General features: G+C 39.7%; 1 long non-coding RNA gene and 1 other non-coding gene across 7 annotated transcripts in view; both read left to right on the forward strand.

Moving 5' to 3' along the window:
* Positions 1 to 3,246: 3,246 nt before the first annotated feature.
* On the forward strand, positions 3,247 to 3,353 carry LOC133316349 (small nucleolar RNA R71). The gene has a single exon (XR_009752199.1). It is a non-coding gene; the product is annotated as a small nucleolar RNA R71 (small nucleolar RNA).
* A 5,894-nt stretch (positions 3,354 to 9,247) lies between these two features.
* The window catches only part of LOC133316348 (uncharacterized), a 29,689-nt gene continuing 11,924 nt past the window's right edge, over positions 9,248 to 27,012 (forward strand). For 5 of the 6 annotated variants that reach the window (XR_009752195.1, XR_009752193.1, XR_009752196.1 and 2 more), the window contains exons 1-3: positions 9,248 to 9,865; positions 9,970 to 10,230; positions 11,467 to 11,538. This is a non-coding gene — a long non-coding RNA (uncharacterized LOC133316348). Of the gene's footprint in view, positions 9,866 to 9,969; positions 10,231 to 11,466; positions 11,539 to 12,234; positions 12,551 to 27,012 lie in introns of those variants that run through there. The other variant, XR_009752194.1, reaches the window with a different exon arrangement.

The following is a 27,012-nucleotide window of genomic DNA, read 5'->3' on the forward strand; positions in this document are numbered from 1 at the left end:
CTATTTTCTTCCCCATCATCTCAAAAATCTCAGCAATCCCAATTTGTGATTTCTTTCTAGCTGGGAGAGGGATTGCTGTAGTATGGGAGGAAGACGGCTGCTGGTTTTGCTATTGGCTGCTGCCAGCAGTCAAAGGTGCTTCAGGTGCTTTCCCGGGCTCATCCTCTGGTGGTCTGGATGATGAGGGTATTGCTTCAATATGTTCCCCCATCAGTGGAGGAACTGCCATCCCTTCTTCCTCTGCCAGAGCTCTAGCTAGAGCTTCATCCCCAGTGGTGTCAGGACGATTGATGGGGTACAGGAGAGGGCCTCCCAGATTAATTTGCCTGGGGACGGATGGCTTCGCCTTCTTTTAGGGGATTCCACAAGAATCCCCTTTCATTTTTCATCTTTCTTTTGTGGTTGAGCTTCTTGCTCCACCACTGGTGTTTCTGCAGCAGGTGCTGCTTCTTTATCTTTCTGTCCCTCTCCTTGTTGTTGTCTAGGAGAGGGTTGTGGGGTGATTTGTTGTAGTGGAGAGTGAGCAGGTGGTGGGGATGGAATGTCAGAAAATGTAGAGTCTGAGCTGCTTGGGGACGTATCCTTTGCAGCTAGTTTTGGTGCTGACTTCCTTCCAATCTTCAGCCTTTTTGCCAAAGGCTCATTATCTTCACTCTCCTGGTCAGAGGGTGATAGGCTTTGTAGAGGATGCTCCCTCTGGCCTATTTCTATTGAGGACCCTCTTTATCCTCTGACTTGAACGTTCCCCTTTTCTTGGGGAGGTTTGGCAGGTGATTTCTTCTTGCCCTGCTTGCCATCAGTAGCAACAGGGGCATCCTTCTTCACCTTGGTAGGATAAGGGATGGTTCTTCTGGCCGGAACGTGGCTAGAGGAGGAGGATTTTGTAGGAGTGGTCTTGGTGGTCTCCTTTAGTGAGGCCACAGATGTTTCCTCCTCACTATCTCTGGTGGGGGAACGTCTGAGATTGGCAGGGATAGGTTGGGTGGTGTCAATGTAGGTGCTTTTAAGACCGTTCCAGGTCTTAGCATCAATGATAGATGCCACCTACGTGGTGTCATCTGGGTGTTCCTCTACACCAGCTCTCCTGCAGAGTTTGGTGATGAGGCAGGGAAGGAAGACCGTAGTCTTCCTTATGTCCCTCTGCAAGCTGTTGTAGATGAAGGTTTCTGCATCAAAACGGATGTGCTTGATGATGCAGTAAATTTGAACTTGAAGTCCCCAGCTAGCAGAGGCTTCATGAGAGGTGGGGGTGATGTTGGAGTTGGCAAACAGTGCCCAGAACCTGGCTATGTCTTTCATGCTCCCCTTGCAGAGGGACCCTTTGTAGTAGTTGGCATTGTCCAGGGCTACTGTCTGCTTCAGATCCTTCTGAAAAGTGTACACCTCCCTACTATCCAAATACTCCTGGTATGGACAGTTGGTGACAGATGGAAGGTGGAGTACTTCCTGGACATCAGCGGGGGAAAATGATACTTATTTTCCCCTCAATGTGACCACATCAGGTGCCTTCTCTTCGGGTAGCCTCCTCGTCTGGTATAGGAATTCCCCCACCCAGTTCAAGTTTAACTCACGGTCATCAGTGACGAAAAGCAACCACCGAAGTTTGTCCAGTGAGGGATAAAAGGGTTCTGAGTTGAATGGAAGTAGTAGAACTTGAAGAAATCAGAGACCGAGTTTAAATAGACTGTGGGGGAGAAAATGAAAGGTTTCTGGGACGTGGAGGTTAATGAGAGGAGGTTGAAGAGGTAGTGGAATGGGGACGTTACAGAATGAGTGGTCAGCAGTAGGTGACCAGTTACTGATGGGATGAGTGTGAGAAGATGGAACGGTTTAGGTCAAGACGTGGGAGAAAGGGAAAAGGAAAGGGTGCAGTTGTCTTAATGGTATAGGAGACGGTTTCTTTTTCTGCGCGCGTTTCCAAGAATTGCAATGAAAGCAAATTGGATATGGTTGCGTATCTTTTTAAGTGACTCAGCAGGGACAGGTGTCCCAGTCACTCTTATCTCCTAACCCAGGGAACGTTCCCTTTGTCTTTTCCTAACTAATAAATAAATAACTAACTGAAATAAATAATAAGAAGATATGCAATAGTGAGTACTAAGTAAGGAAAATGGGACGTATTAACCTATCACTTATTATTTAATAAATCTAAATGAACATATAACAAAACATATAATATATATATATATATATATATATATATATATATATATATATATTATTTTGGGTTTGTGTGGTCAGGGACCACCCCAAAACTACGTTCCTGGAACGGAACGTACTTTATTTGGACTTTTTAGAGAGAAACATCAGACGTTCCCTCTTTTTTGAGAGCTATGTGGTTATGGATAACCACCCCAATACTTTTCTCTTTGTCAGAGAGCAAATGTATCTACTGGGTTGCCTCCCAGTCAGCGCTTAGTTTAATGTCTTTAGCTAGACATGGTACTTACCTCTCAAGGGGTTTCAGAATTGGTTGAGGGGACCTTAGTGTCTCCTGGTAGTGATCCTGGTGTTCTGGTTTGAAGGTTGGCAGCAATCTGTCCCAGATGGGACTCAATGTTCCTGACCACTGCATCATTCCTGGTGACATATTCCTTGACATAATTTTCCAGGGTGTTGATGCGTTGGTCATCTCTATGGAACGGAATGTAGTTGTTTCTTCTTTGTTCAGACGTTCCACTGCTGCTACCTTGCTGATACTGCTGCTGATTGTTGTTGAATGGTCTCTGGTTAATGGGTGGCCTCCATTGGGTGTTGTGGTTCTGATCCTTAATGATAGTTCCTCCAGGGCTTGAATGTGTATTTCGTCATGCTTGTTGATTGTCTCTGGTGAAGTTCCTATTGCCAAAATTTTCTGCATAACACACCAATGCAGTGGATGGGCAGTCTGTTGAGTCTTGAAGGTCACCACAGGCTGAGCATAGTTCTGTTTCAGTTGCTGTGAGTTGTAAGACTTCCATCCTTGGTGCTTCTTGGTTGGCTTTTAGGTTCTTCACTTCATTCATGAGTGATGCCTGCTGGGCTTCCATGGCAGTTTGTTTATCTAGTTCTAGCATGCCTGGCTTCCTCACTGGGTTCACTCTGTCTATTGGCCATTGGAGACATCTTTCAGCAGTCCCTTCTATGATTTCATATCTTGATTCAAGTGTTCCTGTAAAAAAATATCCTCCTGCAGCAAAATCAAAGTGAGACCGAGAAGTATGATCAAGTCCTTTATAGAAAGATTGTAACACTCCCCAACTCTCTACCCCATGGTTTGGACATTTTCTTATGATGTCCTTGTATCTCTCCCATGCTTCATAGAGATTTTCTCCATAAAACATTTTGAAGTTAGAGATTTCTGCTCTAACATCAGCTTGTCGAGACATTGGGAGAAACCTCTCTATGAACTTGTTAGAGAGTTCTTCCCATGTGTGGATTGATCCAGGGGTGAGAGTTTTCATCCATATTTTTGCTTTTAAGCCTAAGGAGTGAGGGAACAACCTCATTCTCATGCTCTCTTCTGTTACACCCTCAGCTTTAAAATTGTCACAAATATCTTGGAATGTGGTGAGGTGTGTGTAAGGATCTTCTGCAGGGAGTCCATTGGAGACCCCTGCTTCCCTAATCATGTGAAACATGATAGGTTTTAGTTCAAAATTTGGTGCTACAGGGGGAAGGATTACTCCCCTATCTGATCTGTTCCTAAAAGGAGCAGCCAAAGTTCTGAAGTTCTGTTCAGGGGAAACCTCTTCATTGTTATTATTGTGATCAGCCATGTTTTCAGGAAATCTTTCCCTGAGGTTCCTTCTTCTCCTATGGAGTGTGCGTTCTGGCTCAGGATCAAATAGAAACTCAGGTACTTCAATGGAGTGGTTAGAGTCTGTTTCAAACTCTTCACTCATAAACCAATAACACAGGGTATATATATATATGCACAGCAGATTCAGTGCTAAAGAGAAAAAAATATAAAAGTAAAGTCAGATATACAGTATATGTGTTAGAAAACAATGATAAGAACAACAGTTAGTGTTTCTGTCCCTGGAAACGGTGCCAAAAACTTGTTGGGTGGTTTGCTGTTGGTGGAAAATATAAGTTCTGATAGGGGACGTTCCTGTGTTCTTGCAGAACACAGATTCGTCCCTTAGTTCCAACCCAAGTGCGCAAGTGCACGCATTAAGTAATAAAGGGAGTATTAATGCCCAAATTATCGTTCCCACGAGGATAGAGTGCTAATTATTGTTTTATCACTGTTTATAAAGAGTGAAAATGAGAAGAAAAGTTAGTAAATGAACTGTCAGGTCAAACGTTCCCTACTGTCTTGACAACGTTCCTCAGGAATAGTAGGTTCAATCTGATGGCAAACAGTTGCTCGCTGTGTTATGTATGTGATCCTTCCTGTTTAGAAGAAGGTGAGATAACAATCATTGGAGTTTTTATAAGTACTAAATAAAATAAAATAAAACTACTAAAACAGAAATAACTATAATCAAGAGACAATAGGGTGGTGGTTAAAACAGTTTAATAGAAGGAACAGATTCACTGCTTCACTCTTAAAGGGGTTGTTTTCTCTGCTCAAGAATTAGCACCTTTTGGCTTTGTCCTAATTTCTTTGCCTGCCAACTCTGATTCCTCAGCTCATAGTCTAGGTGGCTCACAAGTTTCCATATTCCTATGGCTCCCTTGACTCCAACAGGTGCTTAGTTCAGAACCTTAAAATGGACGAGTTGGCCCCTTATTCCTAAGGTGACCAGTAGCGTTTTTGCCATGACATCTACCTTCCCCCAATGGCTAAGCTGTTTGAAATCCCTTGCTTATGGAAGTTCCTTTCTCAGTTTTTGGTTGATTTTCAGTTGTAATTTGAGAACTATAAAAGGCAAAGGGCTTTCACATTTGATCCTATCCTATCTCAGATCCTCTGATCTCACTCTTCACTTTCTCTGACTTTCCAAATTCTTTAGGATTTAGTTCTTGTAATAGTTAGTACATTTTATGTAATTGTAATTGAAGATTGAAGACTCAACCATCATGACAATGGAGTTTGATCTTTCCTCTTCTCTTGCTATTTCTTATACTATGTTTGAGTAGAGTTCTTTGTAGTCTGATTTCAATGGAACTCAAGGATGATTTATGTATAGTTGATTGAATATCATGAGTTTCTTTTATGTGATGATATGAAGTTTCCTGTATCAATTCTTTCCATCAAAGGAGTAGTGTAGAACAGGGATGTTTACATTATTTCTACAACTGGTAATTTCATCATCAGTGTCCTAGTATTTAAGGGATTGATGCTAGGACTCTGATGTAATCTTTATGATCTTAGTGTTTAATGCATGTATTAAGAAAAAAATCACCAAGGGATTGGGGTTCTTGATTAATGTATCAACCAGGATAGTAAGGGATTACATTTTGGTGATAAGAAAAAGATTGATTAACATCACATGGGAGATAATCCATAATAGGACTGATTCTTACATAAATTCATGCTTGAGGGAAATTGATTTCTAACTACTTGTTTTTAAAATTGCAATTCACATTTTATTTATTTTATCAAGTTTTAATACAATTCAAATTTCTGGTGACAATTATCAAAGCAATCAATAACTTTTTGTTTGATTCAACTTAAGTATATATGGTTAGTTGGTGTTTGAACACAAATCTTCACGGGAACGATCTTTATTCATCATTTTATTACTTGTACGACTAGTACACTTGCTAAAGTTGCAACAGTGTACGAACACCTCTCAAGTGTACGAGATGCAGGATCATGTCATCACATGGTCTTTGAGGAGTGTTTCCTGTAACACCCCGTGTATACCCGGTTTGTTAACATATCATCGTATTAAGCTGCGCTTAATTAAAAATGCGGAATATCTTTTTCTTTTCAATTATGACATCATTATACTTAGCCAAGTTGATTACTTAATCAATTTCTTAAAAACAGTGCCTGTATCTAAATTGCAAATAGACATCTAACTGAAATACCTCATAATATAGATAAAGTGAGTATCTATGTCACGGATCCACTACACGTAGTCCGGACAATAATCCAGATACATTAATACAACTCTAACATAAAACAAGATATAATCAAGTCTATGTGGCATGGACAATCCTCATGCTCACCAAATCAATAGCATAACCAACAGAGTCTCAACAGAGAAATCCATAAACTGAAACTAAAAGCATAAGACAGTAAATAAGATCCACATCCAATCATAACAGCATATCAGTATAAGCAGCATAAACATATAACATATATCAGCTAAGCTCTGGCCTCCTGCCACTAGAGGTCTCAACCCCCGCATTACCTGAACCTGAAATAAGCATTCCCCAAACGTGGGGTGATATCTCTAAACCAGAAATCTCAGTAAGACAAGGGGTCCTCAAGGATCTTCCACCCCAAGCTCACTTACATGTGCAATATAAGTTCAAAAGCAGTAATTTCCAATATAAGTTCCAAAACTATGCAGTGCAATAGATATTCATGCCATGTGTGTCAATACTATTCTACTGGCCAGAAAAATGTAGGAATACGTCTATTACCCACACGTAGTACAAGGAACACCGCTTTCACCTCACCCACAGCCTCACCATCTTGTATGTACCACATACTCAGGCTTACCGTATAGGTGGAACACCACATGCATATCATAAGGGCACTAGCATATAACAGCTCAATAGCATTTCCAAAACATCAAAAGCATGTAACATAGCATGCATATAACTATACCCCCATGGGACATGGTGGAACCACAACATGGCTAAACCAATGACACGAAAGCTTACCTTACAGGCTAACTATCCAATGCCAAGAGTCCACACAAGCTCAAGGCCCACAAACAGAACAATCACAATCTGCCCATACCATAATTAATCATCAATAATCATAGTTCAGATTCCACTAAGTGATTAAGGTTTTCTTACTCATTTTAACTCATTTCATGTTGTTTCTGCATGAAGTATTCGAATACTCCACGAGTAGTATTCGATTACTTTCATTTAAGTATTCGAATACTACCAAGTATTCGAATGCTTTTCCCCCCAGTATCCGAATACCACAATATCCGAATACTAAACCTCACTGTATTCAAATACTTTTCAGTATTCGAATACTTCTTCAAAGGTATCCGAATACTTTTCTTCCCAGAAAAGTATTCCAATACTCCTGCCATGAGTATTCGACTACCAGATTAAAACTACCAATGCAAATCTTTACCAAATACTCTAAGATTTTACTATGTTAAACTAGACATCTCAATCTTTCCAACGACATATCTTATGCCTCAATTGGAGTTGTATAACTCCGATTATGAATTTTGCAAAGTTCCTACAACAAGCTGAATTTCCAGCAATAGGGTCTCGACTTCAAACATACACTGAGAGAAACAAACTTATCCAATGGATCTAAAAATTTACAAGGTTGTAACCCTATGTGTTAGCTTCACATAGGTCCAATCCTCACTCAATTTAGAGAGCTCTGAAGCTCGAGATATCGCAATTTTACTAAACTAGGTCGCTGTTGTCTCGCGAAGTATTCGATTACTGCCTTTTTCCAGGAAGTATTCGAATACTGCCCGAAAAGTATTCGAATACTTCTTCGACAGAATGCAGAAAATTGAGTTTTAAAGGTAAAATCGACCTCCAATGATCCAAACTCGATCTGGAGTCCAAGAACTCCTTAAACAGATGTTTATTAACATGTTATGAACCCAGAAACACATTCCTTTATTCAAATGGTTCAAGTTATGATTTTTAATTATTTAAACAAGCTTAAATCATCAAAATGCACAAAAGATGATCATGTATACCTCCAATGCGCCACAACTTCGAAAATGGTATAGCAAAGAGGTCTCCAACGACACACCAAGGTTCTGACTTTGTCAAGCCACAAATTAACACCAAAGCTTAGACCTTTCACCAACAAAATGACTTCTTGGAGCCTCCAATGGTATGATCAAGGCTCACACCACCTCATACCCCAAGTAAACAGCTCCAAGACAGCAACTCCACCTCACCACAGAGGCCACAATCTCAAAAATGAGACACTCCACACTCTCACTAGACCAACTCTCACAAGCTAAAGTGTTTTGGTAGAGAGAAAAGGAGGAAAGATGATTTCTTTGGTGAGTTTACAAGGGAAGGAGCCAAAGAACAGAGGAAGGCTGGTCAGCTGCTCAAGACACTTACGTAGCATAGCTTATGGCCTAGGGTTTTGGGCCAAAGTGAGTATTTATAGCTCACTTAAAATTAAACACACAGTATTAACGAAAATAGCTACGCTTAGCATTTTAATCTCAAACTTTAGATTCTGAACCTACTCATTTTTCTAAGATTTATCATATTTTTATTTTATTTTTCGGAGCACCTTTCCGGTACGCGCTTTTCCATAGCCAGTATCAGTTCTGGCATCAGTTCTCATTATTTTAACTTGAAACTTGAAATCATAGTCCTACATATTATTCTAGGAATATTCATTAACTTATTATAATTTTTCGGGGTACTTCATCGGTACGCATTTATACCGACTAGCAGAACCGATATCTGCACTTTACGTCAGAAAAGCGACTTTCAGCATTATTACTCACTTACTATAATTATTAGTCTCATAATAATTATTAGGGTCGATTATGGAATTATTTCCTAATTTCACATAATTAATTTATTAACTTCCTTAATTAACGGTGCGGGTTCTTACATTCACCCCACCTTTTTAGGATTTTGTCCTCAAAATCAGAAAACATACATGTCCCGAAGCGCGAGATACTGTCGGAGAAGCTCGTCCTCTCGCTTCCAGAATTACCCTTCAGGAATTCTTCCCGTTCAACGTACTCTGACCATCGAAATTGTAACATCCCGCATAATTAGGGACTTCTATAAATTATAATTAAGAAGGTGTAGCAAACTTGAAAATTTGAATAAAACTTATGTTTAGAGTGGAATTTATTTATGTTAGGGAAATTATTTGATTTGTATGGACACGTGAGTGCATATGTATATATATGTTTTAAGAAATTAAAACCTCTAGTTAAAAGAATTAGATTAATTTAATGTAATCTATAAAAGATTATATTAATACTTAGAAGAATTAAGAGTAATAAAAATATACAAGCTATGGGTCATAAGGAGAGGAAATTGAACCCTCACCTACACTCATAGGGTACGGCCCAAGCCCTTGGAGAACCAGGTCCAGCCTAAATTGCTTTAAACATTATCACTAGTGGCTAAGTGAAATCTTCCTACATGAAATTCCATTGGTCCAAGGCAAACCACACCCACCTTATCTCCTCACATGTGCACATAACCTTGAGGAGGGCATCAGCCCATTCCTGCACACCCTTATTCTGAACCAAATGTAACCCCCACTCCCTTCCTAGGCGTTGAATGGTTGAACCAAGAAGAACACAAATTGTCTATCTTCCTCTTAATTCTGAAACCGAACTCAGCCTTTTCCTGCACCCTCCACCGTTAAAAATAAAAGAAGAAAAACAGAGGGGTACTAAGCTTAAATCGTTTTCACCTTATATTCCCACAAAACCGTAACCTTCAATCAGCTAAATTCCCATTCGCTCTCATTCTGACTCAGTCTTAGAGCAACTACGGAGGAGATTACCATCTCAATTCATTCTTTATTTTTCTCTAGCTTGGCCGAGGAACTATCTTAGGAGGGGAAGTATTCCTTGCTTTCTTTTAGCTCCCTCTTGCTTGGAACGGTTCTAATTGAGTTTTTCCACCGAATGAAATTGGTCCAGCCTTGATTGGGTTTCTTCTTCCCTTGCATGCAGATGGGTAGCTCGGATTATTGCAAGGAGGAGGGTGAGGGTACCGCTCTTCTTTTGGGTGATGCCTTTGGACCGGTTGTGAGCACTTTGGTGTGTACGAAGAGGTAGCAGTTGAACCTCAAGTCCTTTTCTTTCCTCTGTCTTAGCCGCTGTGTGTAGGCTAAGGGTCCTGATGTTGTTATTCTTATGGTTTCCTTCCTTGGCTCAGCTGAAGAGTGTAGGCCATAGACGCATGCCAGTTTAGGACTCAAATTTTAGCTTGTACCGTAGCCCCCTTGTGAAGTTGTGGGACTGTTTTGGTGGAATTTATTGTGTATCAAACCTGTATTCCTTTCCCCTTGGGGCGCACTGCCAGCAGTGTAGGAGAAGACAAAAACCATGTTCAGCAGAATGGGAAAGTGAAGGAACTCACACAACACTCGATTTCTGCCCTAGTTGATTTGGGAATTCTAAGTGACTACAAGTAGATGTAAGTAATTTATCAAATCCTCCCTTGTGTTTTGTTTGTTCGGCTCTCATGCATTTTAGGAGGATGCATTATCTTAACTATGCTTCCCCTTAAATTCTGTCAAATTGGACAGCCTTGGAATTTAATGTTGTAAACTGAAAATTGGTGAATCTAGATTTAGCATCGTATAAATCGCTGGACTGCTCTGTTGTTAGAAAAATAATGTGTAGAAGTAATATATTCACATGAGTAATAATGCCTAGGTGATGTAGGTAATGTATGTAAGAAAAAGAAATTGAACCTCTTAAGTAATAGTCATGTGACCGAATTGGTATGCATATAGGGATAACGAAATTCTTCTAATTGCTGTCGATTGATTTAATAAATTATAAGATAGAAAGCCTTTAATTCTGAAGCATAATGACTTGGTTAGAAAACTAGAAATTGAGAGATGATAAATCTGAGTTTAAGCCTCTTTTCTTCCCCTTTTGTTTCGGTCACTAATTACCTGAAAGGGGAATATATAAATGGCTGAAATTTCTTCCCTTGGTTCTGTTTTGGAGCGCTAATTTTTATGATTAAGGAGCTGTAAATTTTGTCAATTACCTTCTCATGTTGTATAGCTGATTAAACCTTTCACCTTGATACTGTCATGTCTTAAGAAATTATGTTTGGGATTTGGAATATGGCCCCATCAAGGGCTAGATTACTCTCTTAGACTAAGATTATGTACATAGCCCTGCATGTGTGGGATGTATGTAGACAGCTTTCTTAAGTCTCATTAATGCTATCTAAAATCATGTAGGACATGCTAGGTGAAATGATAAAATTATAAGCACATATGGATAATGAAAAACCGAACCATGTGTATAAAGAGTTATGGATTTTGGCACTTGCGCATAAGTAAGGAGACCAAACATAAGTCACAAAAATAAAAGATTTGTTTTGTAAGAGCCAAAAAGTACAATCATAACTCGAGTATCTAAAGTAATGGAAATTGTATGCAACGTATAGTAAACATAAACTAAATATATATTAAGCACCTAATTGATGATTGAAGACCGAATGTGCATGTGTAGATTACCTTGGACTTTTGTCAATTTAAGACAATTGGAAGATCAATATAATGGCAGAAAATTCACTTAGTGTGTCAACAGGGAAACTGATCATAAATCAAGGATTAGGAGAATGGGACAACTGTATAATATATAGAAAATAAACGTGATAAATTCTGATTTGATGTATCTATTTGTTTAGGTGCACAAGTTCTTAGATAATGGGACGGTTCGATGATGTTTGGAATGCTTGATTTAAAAGTAAAGTGCCAAGGTATGTGTTTGGTGGTGAGACCTACTGTGACTATTAGCTAGAGTATGGAATTTTGAACTGATGCTCACATGTGCTTTATGCTTAGTATTCAGCTATATGATATATGTATTCTGCTTTGGACTTGTCTTGATGGAAAATTCTGCCTATGGAAGTATTTGTTATTTGGCAACTTGGTATTACATATACAAGAGATATATGCTATATGATTATGATCTAGTCATGCATATGCACATCATGTTTCACCTGTGTCTGTTTGCGTGTGTCGAACATGCCATTGCATACCACATTATGCATTCATCTTGGAGACTGAAGTATATAATAAATATAAGCATACGTTTGAGCACGCATCATATAGGCATCTCTACGGTACCAGGGTATGGGACACTTGGCTTCAGTCCGCATAGGTTGCAGTTGGAACCCTCTGAGGAGCCATTAAGGGAGGGACCTCCACTGTGCTTGTTAGTACGTGCACGACGATGCTATGATCGTACACCTTTGGCGTTATATACGCATCTTGATTAGTACCTTTATATACGCACTTTGATTATATGTTAGCATTTGCCCGGAAAAATTAAATGTTGATGCGAGTGTTTTGGAATTTTGTACCTAGTCTAATATTGTTTCTGTAATGGTTTTATTACCGCACTACTGGGATTTCTCTCACCCCTTCGGGGGCTGCATATTTATAAATTGCAGGAAGATAAAGAAATATTTGATAAAGCATGTCATTGGAAGTACTTGGTTGATGCTCTGCTGTTTGAGGATTACTGCTGTTAGTTCTGTTTCTGTTGGATTAGATGCTGAAAGATTATATGCAATAAGATGTTATGAAGATTAGTAAATTTGTTTTGGGAATTGAATTCTGAAAATTTGATGAAGCATTGCTGAACTATGTAATTATTTTTGTGCATAATATCTTGAGAATCATGCATGATGTTATTGCCGTTCCGATATCCAACTTATGTTATGTTTTACTTTCTATGTGTTGGACATGATTTAATTGAGTAATAGTGTGAGATCTTTTGAAGAATTACATGATAGGATGTATATTCTCTTTTAAAAAAGAAGAGTAGCATGATATGTATATGTTTGGTATTTAGTTTGCGAAAATAATTCTGCTGTATTTTAAAAATTCGGATTTTTGAACTGTTTTTGTGAGCATTTTGCGAGTTGTCGTTCTGGGGCTACAGACCTCCGATTGAGGTATATTTTATATGGATGTAAAGCACCAATTGTGTTCTTTTAGATTATGTAAACCTTACAATGAAATTTTGAAAACTCGAATTATTATGATTTTCACAAGTCAAGAGGTTTTTAGAAAAATACACTTAATTTTGAGGAACTTGCGAGTTCTGTTTCGTGGGGCTAGAGACCTCCGATTCGCGTATAATTTATATGTACGCGAAGCCCCAGATGTCTAGTTTCTTCGTAGCAAAGAATATTTTTGTAAATTTTTGTACTCGGATTTTTCATAATGTTCTCAAGACAGTAAGGTCTGTCAGGAAAATAATATTTTCAGCAAGTTAAGAAATTTTAAAAGTGCACTCTGATTTTTGTAAGTGACTCGATTTCAATTATAAGTTTTAATTAGCAACATCAAAATGAATTTTTAGTATTCAAGTAATGACATTAAGAACTCTAATCCGCTTAGCAAACAACTCTTTTGGATGCATACAAGGGAGGGTGTTACATAAATGATCTCACTCCTCAGCTGCTTCTCGCCACGATCGAGAAACTTGAGTGGTCCGATGGGAGTTTTCAAGTTCTCCCGAACCTCCACAACATCCGGTTGCACCACGTGAGAAGGGTCCGCTACAAACTTGTGAAATTGAGACACGTAAAACACGTCGTGGGTGTTGGTCAAGTTCAGAGACAAGGAAAATCGGTAGGCAACAGGTCCTACTTTACCACGTAACTGGAATGGCCCAATGAATCGCGGGCTTAGTTTCCTCACTCTGAGTTCCCGAACAACATCGGTGACAGTGAAAGTCTCACAAACACGTGCTCACCCTTACTGAACTCCAGTGGACGATGCTTAACATCATAGCAACTCTTCTGGCGATTCTGCGCCTACTTCAGCTTTTCTCTGATTATCTGGATCTGTTGGGTAGTATCTCGGACAAAGTCCAAGCCAAAAAGCTCCTTATCTCCAACCTTAGACCAACAGGTAAGAGTTCTACACCTCCTTCCAAACTGCGCCTCGTAGGGTTCCCTGCCCAGGCTAGCATGGAAACTGTTGTTGTACGAAAATTCCACCAACGGAAGGTACCTATCCCATGCCGAGCCCTGCTCTAACGTGCAAGCCCGCAACATGTCCTCCAAGGTCTGGATAGTCCGCTCAGTCTGTTCATCAGTCTGAGGGTGATAGGTTGTACTCAGTCTCAACTGAGTTCCAAAAGCTCCCTGCAGCGCCTCCCAGAACCGAGATGTGAATTTCGGGTCCCTATCACTAATGATACTCTCGGGCACCCCGTGAAGCCTCACAATCTCACGAACACACAGTTTAGCCAACTGCTCTGAAGGGAAACTCACCCTTACCGGAAGAAAGTGGGCAGACTTCATCAGTCTGTCCACAATGACCCATATCGAGTCACAACCAACCTGAGTCTTCGACAAACCCACAACGAAGTCCATGGAAATGCTCTCCCATTTCCATTCTGGAATCTCAAGAGGTTGGCGTTTAACAACGGCTTCTGGTGTTCAATCTTCATCTTCAAGCATCAGAACAAAAGGTCACACAACAACAATGCCCTTCCGCATTCCAAGACACACCGTCCTGATTTTTCTCAAAAAGCTCATTCCCGACTCTCACAGTCTCCATCTCGAGAAGGAAGTCACATTCAGATCTCGAAACTTCACAATGACATCGAAAACGTCATTCGATTCTCTGGGATCATCAGTCACTTTCTCAACAGAGGCGGCCTTACCCCACATACTCTATTCCACACAATAACTTGAGTGAGTTTGGTCCTATTCCATGACTCTAACATCGATTAGACTTATAATTTTATAAATCATTATTTTTAAAATAATTTCATGTTCCTTTCACAGTACGAAATCATAATCATGTTCATCTCACCCAATGCATGTTAGTTAACATGCTCATTCACATAGTAACGTACCTTAGTTCACGTACACCTGCAAAATTTTAAATTTCAATAACATAATAAATCAGAAGCTCTATAAAATAGTATACCTCAATCTCCATGGCATATGCAACTCAAAAGTCAATCAACGGTGAAATAACATAGATACATCACCACAATTTATCGTACATATGTCATGCTTTACACTACCCATGGTGTTAACATGCCAACTACTTATGAAGCATATCAATAATCAACATAAGAACCTAGAGTCATGGAGACCACTCAACCCTCAAGCTAATTGTACATGCACTGCCTCGCATATACAAGAACGCGCGTGGCCTTGCCACAAATTCCAAGTGTTACACACTCAGTTTCCTGAAGAGAATTTCACATCCTCCAACAGAGCACCATCACGCTTGAGTAATGGCGTAAGGCATCTTGCCTCAAAACAACATGACCGGTGCTTCCCACGGAGACACGCTCGTTCGGAAGAAGTCTTTCGCCGAAAGACCCTCAGAACGCTACTTCAACTCAGCCAACTCTGGTGGCGACATCCGATATGGAGCTAACAAAATCGGCCCCACACCAGGCAACAAGTCAATGGAGAACTCTATCTCCCTCTGTGGCGGAAACTCAGGAATCTCCTCTGGAAATACTCCGAGGAATTCCCTCACCACAAGAATGCCAGTGATATCCTTCTGTGTCCCACTCACTAAACCTCCCAACATGACATATCCGAATGCCCCTGCTCTCAAGGCCTTCCTAGCCTGCAGCAATGAAATGTAAGGCGAGGAACTAGCTGCGGAATCACACGGAGACATCACCACTCGCTAGGCACAACAATTAATCAATCAATCAACTATTGGACAATCCATCCACGCCAAGGATGATTTCCAAATTGGCCATCGGCAACCCTATCAGATCTACCGAGAAGTCACAGCCCTCCCACTGAAACACGACATCTCGATGTACAGTGGTAGCATCACACTTTTCTCCGGTGGCGGTAGTCACCCGCAACGGTGGAGAAAACACAGACATGGGCAACTCAAGCCCCAAAGCAATCGGGGTTGCAACAAACGAATTTGTAGCCCCGGAATCAAACAATACATCAACAGATGAATCACCAACATACACAGTACCTCTGACAAGGTTCAGAGCTCAATCTGAATGATGCCTATCCAAAGTGTAGACACGCCCAATAGCAGGTGGCACTGCAGGTGCCGAAGTAGGTGCCAAAGGAACTATCTGCAATGGAACTACCTGAACAGTTGCAGCTCTCGCCGTCGACGACGGACAGTCTCTAGAAAAGTGGCCCTCCTTGCCACACTGAAAGCATACCAACTGCCCCGAAGCACAACGTCCACATGCTCATTTCCACACCCCGAACATCTAGGAGTGGAAGGAGGCCTCGCAAAGCTTCCCTGCTGCGGAGAAGTCCTCTTGAACTAACCAGGCGCCTGCCTAGTCGCAAACTGTATTCCTTTGCCTTTCTCAGCAAACCTCCTGTCCTTCCAGGAAGTGGAACCACTCGTTCTTTTGGTCTCATCAACCTTGGCCCTCTTGGCCTTGCTTGTAATATAGACATCCTCAATGTCCTAACACTGCTAAACCAGTGTACCAAAATCCCTCGAAGCAGCTCCAGCAAGATGCTCTGCAATCACCTCACTAAGTCCCCTGCGAAACTTAGCAGCCAAAAACATCGGAGTAGGCACTGCCATCCGAAAGTGTGCAAATTTCACCAGCTCATTGAACTTGGCCAGATACTCGTCAACAGACAACGAGCCCTGCACCAACCTGTCGAACTCCCCCTGCTTCGTCTCCTGCACATCATACGGGAAGTACCGACCCAGAAAGCAATCCTCGAAGAACGGCCACGTCATAACATGACCCTGCATCTCGAAAGCGTGAGAGGTGTTCATCCACCACTCATGGGCATCACCCTCCAGCATAAAAGTCGCAAACATCAGCTTCTGCGGATCAGTGCACTGCATGACCTGAAAGATCTTATCCAACGCCTGCAGCCATCTTGCTGCAGCAATAGGGTCATAAGACCTATCAAAAGCAGGTGGATTATGCTTTCTGAAAGCGTTCAGCCTACGGTCAATCACGTCACGGTCCTCAGCAGGCTCCATAAAGGGTTCCATCACCCCAGTGACATGAGTAGCACTATCAATGTGACTCAGGCTCTCATCCTGAACACTAGGTGGAGGCGGCGGCGGCGGTGGCGGCGGTGGCGGAGGATACTGACCAACAGCAGGGCCAACCCTCATCTCCTCCAACATAACCCGCATCAAGGTCATGTTCGCCAGCTGATTTGCCTCAAGAGCATCCTCTGTGGCCTTCTGGCTCGCTTCTCAAGCGGCTTCCATCATTGCCACGTTAGCCAATCTAGTGGCCTCCTGCATCTTAGACAATGCAGTCAGGACTGGGTCAGGTTGACCCTCAGCAGTCTCGCGGGTTCTCCTGGGTATTACCATGACTTTGCACAAGTTACACACATTATGAGTTGATCAGGCCCACGCAATGTGATCACATGTGCATCATCATAATAACACTCAACGGAGCAAACACACAAGACAGACACAACCAAGCATCCTAGTTATTGCAATACATACAGACTTTTCCCTCGAACCATGGCTTTGATACCATAAAATTGAAAGTAAAATGGTCTTGAAGGCCGTAGCATGTGAGAGGAAAAAACAAAATTTTTCATATGCGGAATTACACATGCAATCAAGAATCATGCTTTATGGCATGCGATGTTACCTTTGTTTGTGAGTTCAAAACTCCAAGACGATCAGTGTTAGGTTTGAAGGGTTCAAACCCTCTAACGTTGATCCATACCACCCACGTCAAGATGCAAGAACGCTTTCTTGAAAGCCACCAATTGACCACCACAGAGAGGCTTGCTATGCGCTCAAAAGGTGAAGAAGGAGGCTAGATATATGTGTTTAGAAGAGTGAAGTCTCCAGCATGAAAACTTCACAATAGTGGGAATGACATATAGAAGAATTGGCTAGGTTCTTTTGAAAAACCTTAAGGAGGAACTCACCAACTAGGCGCACAAGAGAGGGAGAGAATTAGTGTGTCAAATCAGAATTTTTACTTTACTTATATGAAAGTGGCGCACAAATGAGTGAGACAAAGGTGGAGTTGTTGCAATTCAAAAATCCCAACAACCTCCCCTTTGAATCCTCGTAAGACTAGGTCTTTATCTAGTCAAAATTCTGAACCAATGGTTATCATATGACCACCAATTCATGCACCCCTATTCAGCCCAAAAAGGGTCCAGATACATTAGAGGTGTTGCATTCAAGTTTAAACCAACTAGCTCACTGATTCTCTCAACAACCAAATCTGATTGGAGCTTGTTGGTTTGACAAGATGACAATCATCTCCCACCAAAATGGCGCCCCAAATCACCCCTTGGAGATCTCCATAGATCTTCTCTTGATACAAGGGATTTGTTCCAACAAGATATCATCTTATCCTTTTGTTATGAAACAACTTTTCATAGCCAATTCAAATTCGAATTCAAACATTTAAATTCCAACGTTCAAACATTTAAATTCTAAATTCAAATTCAAATTTCAAATTCAAATTCAAATTTCAAATTCAAAATTCAAAATTCAAAATTCAAAATTCAAATTCAAAATTCGAATTTCAAAATTCGAATTTCAAAATTCAAATTCAAAATTCAAAATTCAAATTTCAAATTTCAAATTCAAAATTCAAAATTTAAATATTTGATAATTAATTGAACTAATTAAATTAATTAGTAATGTCTTGGACCATCCAAGCCCATTAACAATACCATGCGCCCTCTCCCTCTTAGGTGGGCTTCCAAACTTCATCTTGGGCTAACAACCATTATTAGGCCCAATACCTTTAATGCTATATTATCATGATATTAAGGTGTTAGTGTGTGACACATTAGATCCAACATAACCACTGACATAAATGGGCTCGGGCCCAACAAGCCCACAACCCATTTAATGACAACACAGAGCACTAGCAATGCTTTGTTGCCCCAGAGCTAGTTAGATTAATGACTTGATCATCCTAATACACATATTTGGTTGCCGTATGTATTTCTTTTCGTCTCGGTTACCTTCCCATAAAACCTAGGGTAAGGAAGCGTATCAACCCTTGCGGTTTAGGCTAAGCTTTATTCGAAATAGGGAATCTTCAATCTACTGACTCTAAAGGCAGATCATCTCATGATCTCTTTTACTATGCATAGATTCCTGAGTCCTTGTAAATGTCATCCCAATTTCTCTGATTTACAGATAACCTAATCTCTCACAGAGATCTGACGAATTCCTTCAGCTTATCACTCTAGCCCTGTGCTCTTTCAGGACAAGCCCAAAAGTATACCTATGAGTCTCCATGTTTCAGGCAGACGAGGTATACAGTCAAAGCATGCCTTCTAGAACACAGTCTAGGTAATAACTTCTGGTCTAAGGAAAGACAAACCCAAATATAAAGAGACTACTCTAATGATACTCTCTGTGAGATTTCCTCATAGAGTCTCTTTTGTGGGTCTGTTCAGTGTGAGCAGTGTTGTTAAAACGTAGTGTCGAAACGTAAAAACGGACCGTGTCTACGTTTTTATGACCAAAATCGAGTCAAAACGGTAGTTGAAATGGATTTTGAGCCGAAACGGTTCAAACATAGTGTCGAAACGTAATATGAATTTTTTTTTGCATAGTTCAAATATATAACACGTAATAATAATAATAAATATATATTTTTAGTCATTAATTAGCTTAAATTTAATAACTTATATAATTAATACATTAAAATTATTCTATATAAATTAAAACAAAGATTAAAATTGACATTCTTATAAAATAAACATGTTTGTGGGTTTTGGTTTTATATATGTTGGATATATATTTTTTTTTTAATACGTTAGTAAACTCTTACGTTTCGTTTACGTTTTGCGATTTTACGTTTTTGCTCACCCCTTCCGTTTTTACATAGACTCTACATTTTAACAACATTGAGTGCGAGCTATACCCTTATAGATCCACCCACGACTTTAGCTAAGACATCTCCATATCTGTAGCTCATGAGGTCTTTACCTTGCATCCGAATACAAGTAGATAAGTCGTGCTAGTCTTACCCGAGATCACTGATCCCATTCTCAGTGTCTCTAGACTAGGAACATAAAATTAGGAATAAATATCCAGTATCCTTGAATCCTCATGATCGTGATCTCATCTCAGATACTCAAGAGATACCTATTTTATTCCAAGGGGTTTATCCAGTTACTCATAAAATATTAACAGTAATATTGAGACAAAATATGAAACAGGATAAATAGTGCTTTTATTTATTTGCGAGAATACAAAGGTCCACACATGTCCTAATCTAATTAAAAGATTGTCTCTAGAACATCCATATACTAACAAGCTCCCACTTGGCCTAGAGCCAATCAGACCTAAGTCGTATACCCAAAGCCTCATAATGACTATCATGTTTTCTTTGAGAAATACCCTTTTGTCAGAGAATCGGCTAGGTTATCATCTGTGGGAATATAATCAATCTTTACATCCATCTTATCAATGATTTCTCTAATCAGGTGATATCTGCGGAGCACGTGCTTAGATCTTTGATGAGACCTAGGTTCCTTTGACTGCGCAATGGCTCTAGTGTTGTCGCAAAGCAACTGTATGGGCTCATCCACGCTTGGAACCACCCTAAGTTCAGATATAAACTTCTTGATCCACACGGCCTCCTTAGCTGCTTCTGAAGCAGATATATATTCATCTTCTGTCGTTGAATCTGTTGTTGTCTCCTGCTTGGAACTCTTCCAAGATACTGCCCCACCATTTAAGGTGAACATGAACACTGATTGTGACTTACAGTCATCTTTGTCACTTTGAAAACTGGCATCAGTGAACCCTTTCATTGTTAGTTTATTAACCCCACCATAGACCAGAAACACATCCTTAGTTCTTCTTAAGTATTTAAGGATGGTCTTGACTGCTGTCCAGTGACCCTCTCCAGGGTCAGACTGGTATCTGCTCGTAATGCTCATAAGCATATAAGACATCTGGTCTCGTACATATCATGGCATACATGATGGATCCAATAGCCGAAGCGTATGGAATTTCACTCATGCGATAATTCTCAGGCTGTGACTTAGGAGGACACATAGCCTTTGAAAGATGTACCCCATGACTGACGGGAAGAAAACCATTTTTCGACCCTTCCATGCTAAACCTCTTTAGCATCTTGTCAACATACGTGGATTGAGATAAACCCAACAGCCTATTGGATCTATCTCTATAGATCTTTATATCAAGTATAAAGGCCGCTTCTCCTAAATCCTTCATGGTGAAGCTTTTTGAAAGCCACTCTTTCGTTATTTGTAATGTGGGGATGTCATTTCCTATTAAAAATATGTCATCTACATAAAGTACCAGGAAGGCGACATTACTCCTACTAACCTTCTTGTAAACACAAGGTTCATCCTCGTTCTTGATAAAACTGTTACTCTTAACAACTTCATCAAAACGAATATTCCAACTCTTTGATGCTTGCTTTAGCCCATATATCGACCTTTGAAGTTTGCATACCATATGCTCCTGATCTTTGATTTCAAAGCCCTCAGGTTGTGTCATGTACACTTCCTCCTTCAAGAACCCATTCAAGAAGGCAGTCTTGACATCCATTTGCCAAATTTCATAGTCGAGATATGCCGCTATTACAAGCATGATCCTAATAGATTTGATCATGGCAACAGGCGAGAAAGTCTCATCATAGTCAACTCCTTGTCTTTGACGATACCCTTTCGCAACCAACCTAGCTTTGTAGGTTTGAACGTTGCCATCTACATCAGTCTTTCTTTTAAAGACCCATTTGTTACCGATAGGAACTATTCCTTGCGGTTTAGGAACCAAGGTCCATACCTTGTTTTGATAAATCGAATCCATTTCAGATTCCATGGCTTCAAGCCATCTAGAAGAGTCAACATCCTTGACTGCCTCTTCGTAGTTACTTGGTTCATCATCCTCGACAGTTTGCTGATTCTCAATCACAAACCCATACCTCTCAGGTGGATGGATGACCCTCGTTGACCTACGGAGTTGTGTGTTTACTTCTCCATTGGAGAACGTCGCCTGCGGAGCAGACTCGGGTTCCTCAATCTGTTCATGTGGTTCTTGAACTTCTTCAAGATCAATCTTACTCCCACTAGCTCCTTGAGAGATCAAATCCTTCTCAAAAAACTCAGCATTCTTTGACACAAACACCTTGTGTTCATCCATGGAGTAAAAGTAGTATCCCTTAGTACCTTTGGGATACCCCACAAATAGACATTTAATACTCTTAGCACTAAGCTTGTCTGATGCCAATGCTTTGACATAAGCTGGCGATCCCCATACCCTGAGGTAACTCAGGTTGAGTCTCTTACCATTCCATATCTCATATGGTGTGGTCTGAACAGATTTAGACGATACCCTATTTAGAAGGTATGCCGATGTGTCTAAGGCATATCCCCAAAATGATTTTGGAAGTTGAGTCTCACGCATCATAGACCTGACCATGTCTAACAAGGTCCTGTTTCTCCTTTCGAAGACACCATTTTGGTGTGGTGTGTAAGGTGCAATAAACTGCGAGAGAATTCCATTTTCTCCCAGATAATCCTGAAACTCATGGCTCAGATATTCACCACCACGATCTGATTGTAATGTCTTAATCATCTTGCCACGCTATTTCTCTACTTCATTCCTAAACTCCTTGAACTTTTCAAAGGCTTCATATTTATATCTCATTAGGTACACGTACCTAAATCTTGATTTGGCATCAGTAAAGGTGATGAAATAGGAGTATCCTCCTCTAGCCTCTATAGACATCGGCCCACAAACATCAGTGTGAATGAGTTCTAATAACTCACTAGCCCTATGACTCTCAAGCCCTTTGGGCTTGTGACAAGTCATTTTCCCAGCTAGACAAGATTCACATTGTCCATAGGATTCCAAATCCATGGAATCTAGGTATCCATTTGCATGCATCCTAGACAATCTTGTTTCGTTTATGTGCCCTAGTCTACAATGCAAAGATAAGATTGATTATCTATCCTAGGTCCTTTCACGACTATATTAAGCACTTCAGTTCTCATTTCCAGAACATACAATCCATTTATTAAAGAAGCAGTACCATAAACAATATCATTCAAAATGATAGAAAATGTACCATTCTTAATACTAAAAGTAAAACCATCTTGTTCTAAACAAGAAATAGAAATAATGTTTCTAGAAATGTTTAAAACATAAAGACAATTATTCAAATGCAATAAAAGGCCCGGAGGAAAAATAAGGTTGGCATCTCCAACAAAATGAGCAGCAACTCTTGCTCCATTGCCAACGCGAAGGTCCACCTCGTTTCTCTCCAATCTCCTTGGGCTCCTAAGCACCTGCAACATATTGCAGATATGAGAACCCAAACCGGTATCCAATACCCATGAGGTAGGATTAGCACAAGAATAATTTATCTCAATCATGAAAGTACCTGAGGTAGAAGCATCACCATGCTTCTTGTCCTTTACACTCTTCAGGTAGTCTGGACAATTCCTCTTCCAATGGCCTTTCTTGCCATAATGGAAGCACTCAGCATCGCTTTTGTCCTTGGATGCACTCTTACCCTTCTTTTTGCCTTTCTTCTTCTTGGGTTTTCCTTTGGGTTTAAGGGAGTCTCCTTTCGCAGGCTCCTTGCCCTTACCCTTTGCCTTGCTAGGCCCACCAATCAGAAGATCATGTGTCCTATCCTTCTTGAAAGACACTTCAGCAGTTGTTAACATGCTTAACAATTCAGGCAAGCTCACAAGCATCCCATGCATATTGTAATTCATACTGAATTGACTGAAGGAAGGTGGAAGCGAGGTCAGGACTAAGTCATTACTTAGCTCGGCATCCATCACGAAGCCTAGATTTCCTACCTTCTCAATTAGCCCGATCATCTTAAGAACATGACTGCTCACAGACATGTTCTCAGACATCCTGCATGAGAATAATTCTCTAGAGGCCTCATACCTCTCATACCTGCCTTTAATGTCATACAACTCCTTGAGATGTAAGACAATAGAGGGAGCATCCATATGCTTATGCTGCTTTTGCAGTTCAGGCGACATGGATGCCAACATGATGCAGACAGTCAACACATTGTCATCCATGTGCTGTTTGTGGGCCTCGAAATCAAATTCCACGAACCCATCTTCCCCTTCCCTAGGAGCTACGGGTAATGCAGCATCCAGGACATAAGCTATTTTTTCGGCCCTAAGAACAATTCTTAAGTTTCGATACCAGTCCATAAAGTTTGAACCGGTCAGTTTGTTCGTATCGAGTTTTGAGCGCAGTGACAATGGATTAGTCATACTAAAAACTAAAAAAGATGTAAAGATGATTTAGTTAATATATTTAGACATGTTGTATAAATAAATTATTAAAGACTTTAAATAATTTGTCCCTCCCACTATTTTATCTAAGTCAATGACCCTTCCCATTTGACTTAGGGTTAATCTACTTTTAGATTTTACCTTAGTGAGATTAAGAGTGCGATTATCTATTTTAACCCTCGTCTGTGACCGCAAGATTAATTTAAATAATGGGTTGATCCTCATCAACAATATATCATACCCTCTTTTAACATTAGGTTGATAACTCCTTGTCACTTAGTGGTGCATCTCATGCAACCAACCTAGCATTATTACCCTAAGCACATAAGCCCAGCTGAGCCTGCAACTTATGTCTCAGTTAAGTATTAACCAGCACCCTAAGTGTCTAACACTTCTAATACTACTCTTACTCAACGAAACAGTGGGTCCCAACTGAGTTGTGGAGCACCACTATGTAGAGGAGGTTCGAGTAATATTGGTGGTGGGAGGTAATCATATGCTTAATAATTTATTCCTATAAGGGCTCCTTTTATTTGGAGTTTATTGGGTCTCATGAAACGCATTTATATTATTATCATGCTAGTCGTTATCCTATGTCAAACATCTATCGGATTACACTAGACGTAATTGGACGTGCATAATAATACATACAAACGCGATTTGTCCAATTCATGCATACTAGTCGTTCAAAACATAAAAGCATACATGCATATAAAATAGTTTTACTTGAGATGGTCATGGTGCTCGTGCATTTGTCCATCTTGCTTCTCAAGCATCGGCTCCTCGTCGTCTATACGCCACTAGCCTAATTCTCTAATTACATATAATTAAAGAAACTCCAAAACATCTTTGGAGGGACAAATAATAAAAATACAAAATTCAAAATTCAAATTACAACTCTAATTAAAATAGAGCAAAATTACACATTAATTTAAAATTTGAAATTCGAATTTCGGGCACCATGACCATCCCCTTCCAAATTGCACCTGAAAATTTAAACAGCTTGCAAGCACATAATATCAAATATTATATAAATATTTCCTCACATATATTTTGATAATTTAACAATTAAAATATCAAAACAAGAATCAAAATTCAAAAATTTTACAATTTTCTCCCAATGGTCGAATTTTGCATCTTTATGCATAATTCAAATCTTTGTCAAATCTTTCTCAAAGATCACAAAAATTAAACCATTTATTCAACCATAACTCATATGGCCGAACCATACATCATCATATACAAAAATTTTATTAAATAAAATCATGGAAAAAATAATGCATTTGAATATTCACATCATGACAGAATCATATTCCCTTTTCAAAAAATGTTTCTTTTGAAAACTTTCACAAAGAATCAAAACAAACAAAACCATGAGGTCATGTAGATATATGAACACCATAATCATATTAAACATGTTCATAAAAAAAATCCACATGCAAAGAATTAATCTTTAACCAAAAGACCTTTTGACCGTGAGAAAATTAATTTCACAAACAAAGTACCATCACCCGCCGATGGTAAAGCGACCGGGCTCTGATACCACTTGAAAGTAAAATGGCTTTGAAGGCCGTAGCATGTGAGAGGGAAAAATAAAATTTTTCATATGCGGAATTATACATGCAATCAAGAATCATGCTTTATGGCATGTGATGTTACCTTTGTGAGTTCAAAACTCCAAGATGATCAGTGTTAGGTTTGAAGGGTTCAAACCCTCTAACATTGATCCACACCACCCACGTCAAGATGCAAGAACGCTTTCTTGAAAGCCACCAATTGACCACCACAGAGAGGCTTGCTATGCGCTCAATAAGTGAAGAAGGAGGCTAGGTATATGTGTTTAGAAGAGGGAAGTCTCCAGCATGAAAACTTCACAAGAGTGGGAATGGTATATAGAAGAATTGGCTAGGTTTTTTGAAAAACCTTAAGGAGGAACTCACCAACTAGGCGCACAAGAGAGGGAGAGAATTAGTGTGTCAAATCAGAATTTTTACTTTACTTATAATGAAAGTGGCGCACAAATGAATGAGACAAATGTGGAGTTGTTGCAATTCAAAAATCCCAACAACCTCCCCTTTGAATCCTCATAAGACTAGGTCTTTATCTAGTCAAAATTCTGAACCAATGGTCATCATATGACCACCAATTCATGCGCCCCTATTCAGCCCAAAAAGGGTCCAGATACATTTGAGTTGTTGCATTCAAGTTTGAACCAACTAGCTCACTGATTCTCTCAACAACCAAATCTGATTGGAGCTTGTTGGTTTGACAAGATGACAATCATCTCGCACCAAAATGGCGCCCCAAATCACCCCTTGGAGATCTCCATAGATCTTCTCTTGATACAAGGAATTTGTTCCAACAAGATCTCATCTTATCCTTTTGTTATGAAACAACTTTTCATAGCAAATTCAAACATTTAAATTCAAACGTTCAAACATTTAAATTCTAAATTCAAATTCAAATTTCAAATTCAAATTCAAATTTCAAATTCAAAATTCAAAATTCAAATTTCAAAATTCAAATTCAAAATTCAAATTTCAAATTTCAAATTTCAAATTCAAAATTCGAATTTCAAAATTCAAATTCAAAATTCAAAATTCAAATTTCAAAATTCAAATTCAAAATTCAAAATTTAAATATTTGATAATTAATTTAACTAATTAAATTAATTAGTAATGTCTTGGACTATCCAAACCCATTAACAATACCATGCGCCCTCTCCTTCTTAGGTGGGCTTCCAAACTTCATCTTGGGCTAACAACCATTATTAGGCCCAATACTTTTAATGCTATATTATCATGACATTAAGGTGTTAGTGTGTGACCCATTATGTCCAATATAGCCACTGACATAAATGGGCTCGGGCCCAACAAGCCCACAACCCATTTAATGACAACACAGAGCACTAGCAATGCTTTGTTGCCCCAGAACTAGTTAGATTAATGACTTGATCATCCTATTACACATATTTGGTTATTT

Source organism: Gastrolobium bilobum, unplaced genomic scaffold (assembly GCF_033153095.1).
Source record: "Gastrolobium bilobum isolate Gb01-03AN ecotype WA unplaced genomic scaffold, APGP_CSIRO_Gbil_v1 utg281794, whole genome shotgun sequence".
NCBI lineage: Eukaryota > Viridiplantae > Streptophyta > Magnoliopsida > Fabales > Fabaceae > Gastrolobium > Gastrolobium bilobum.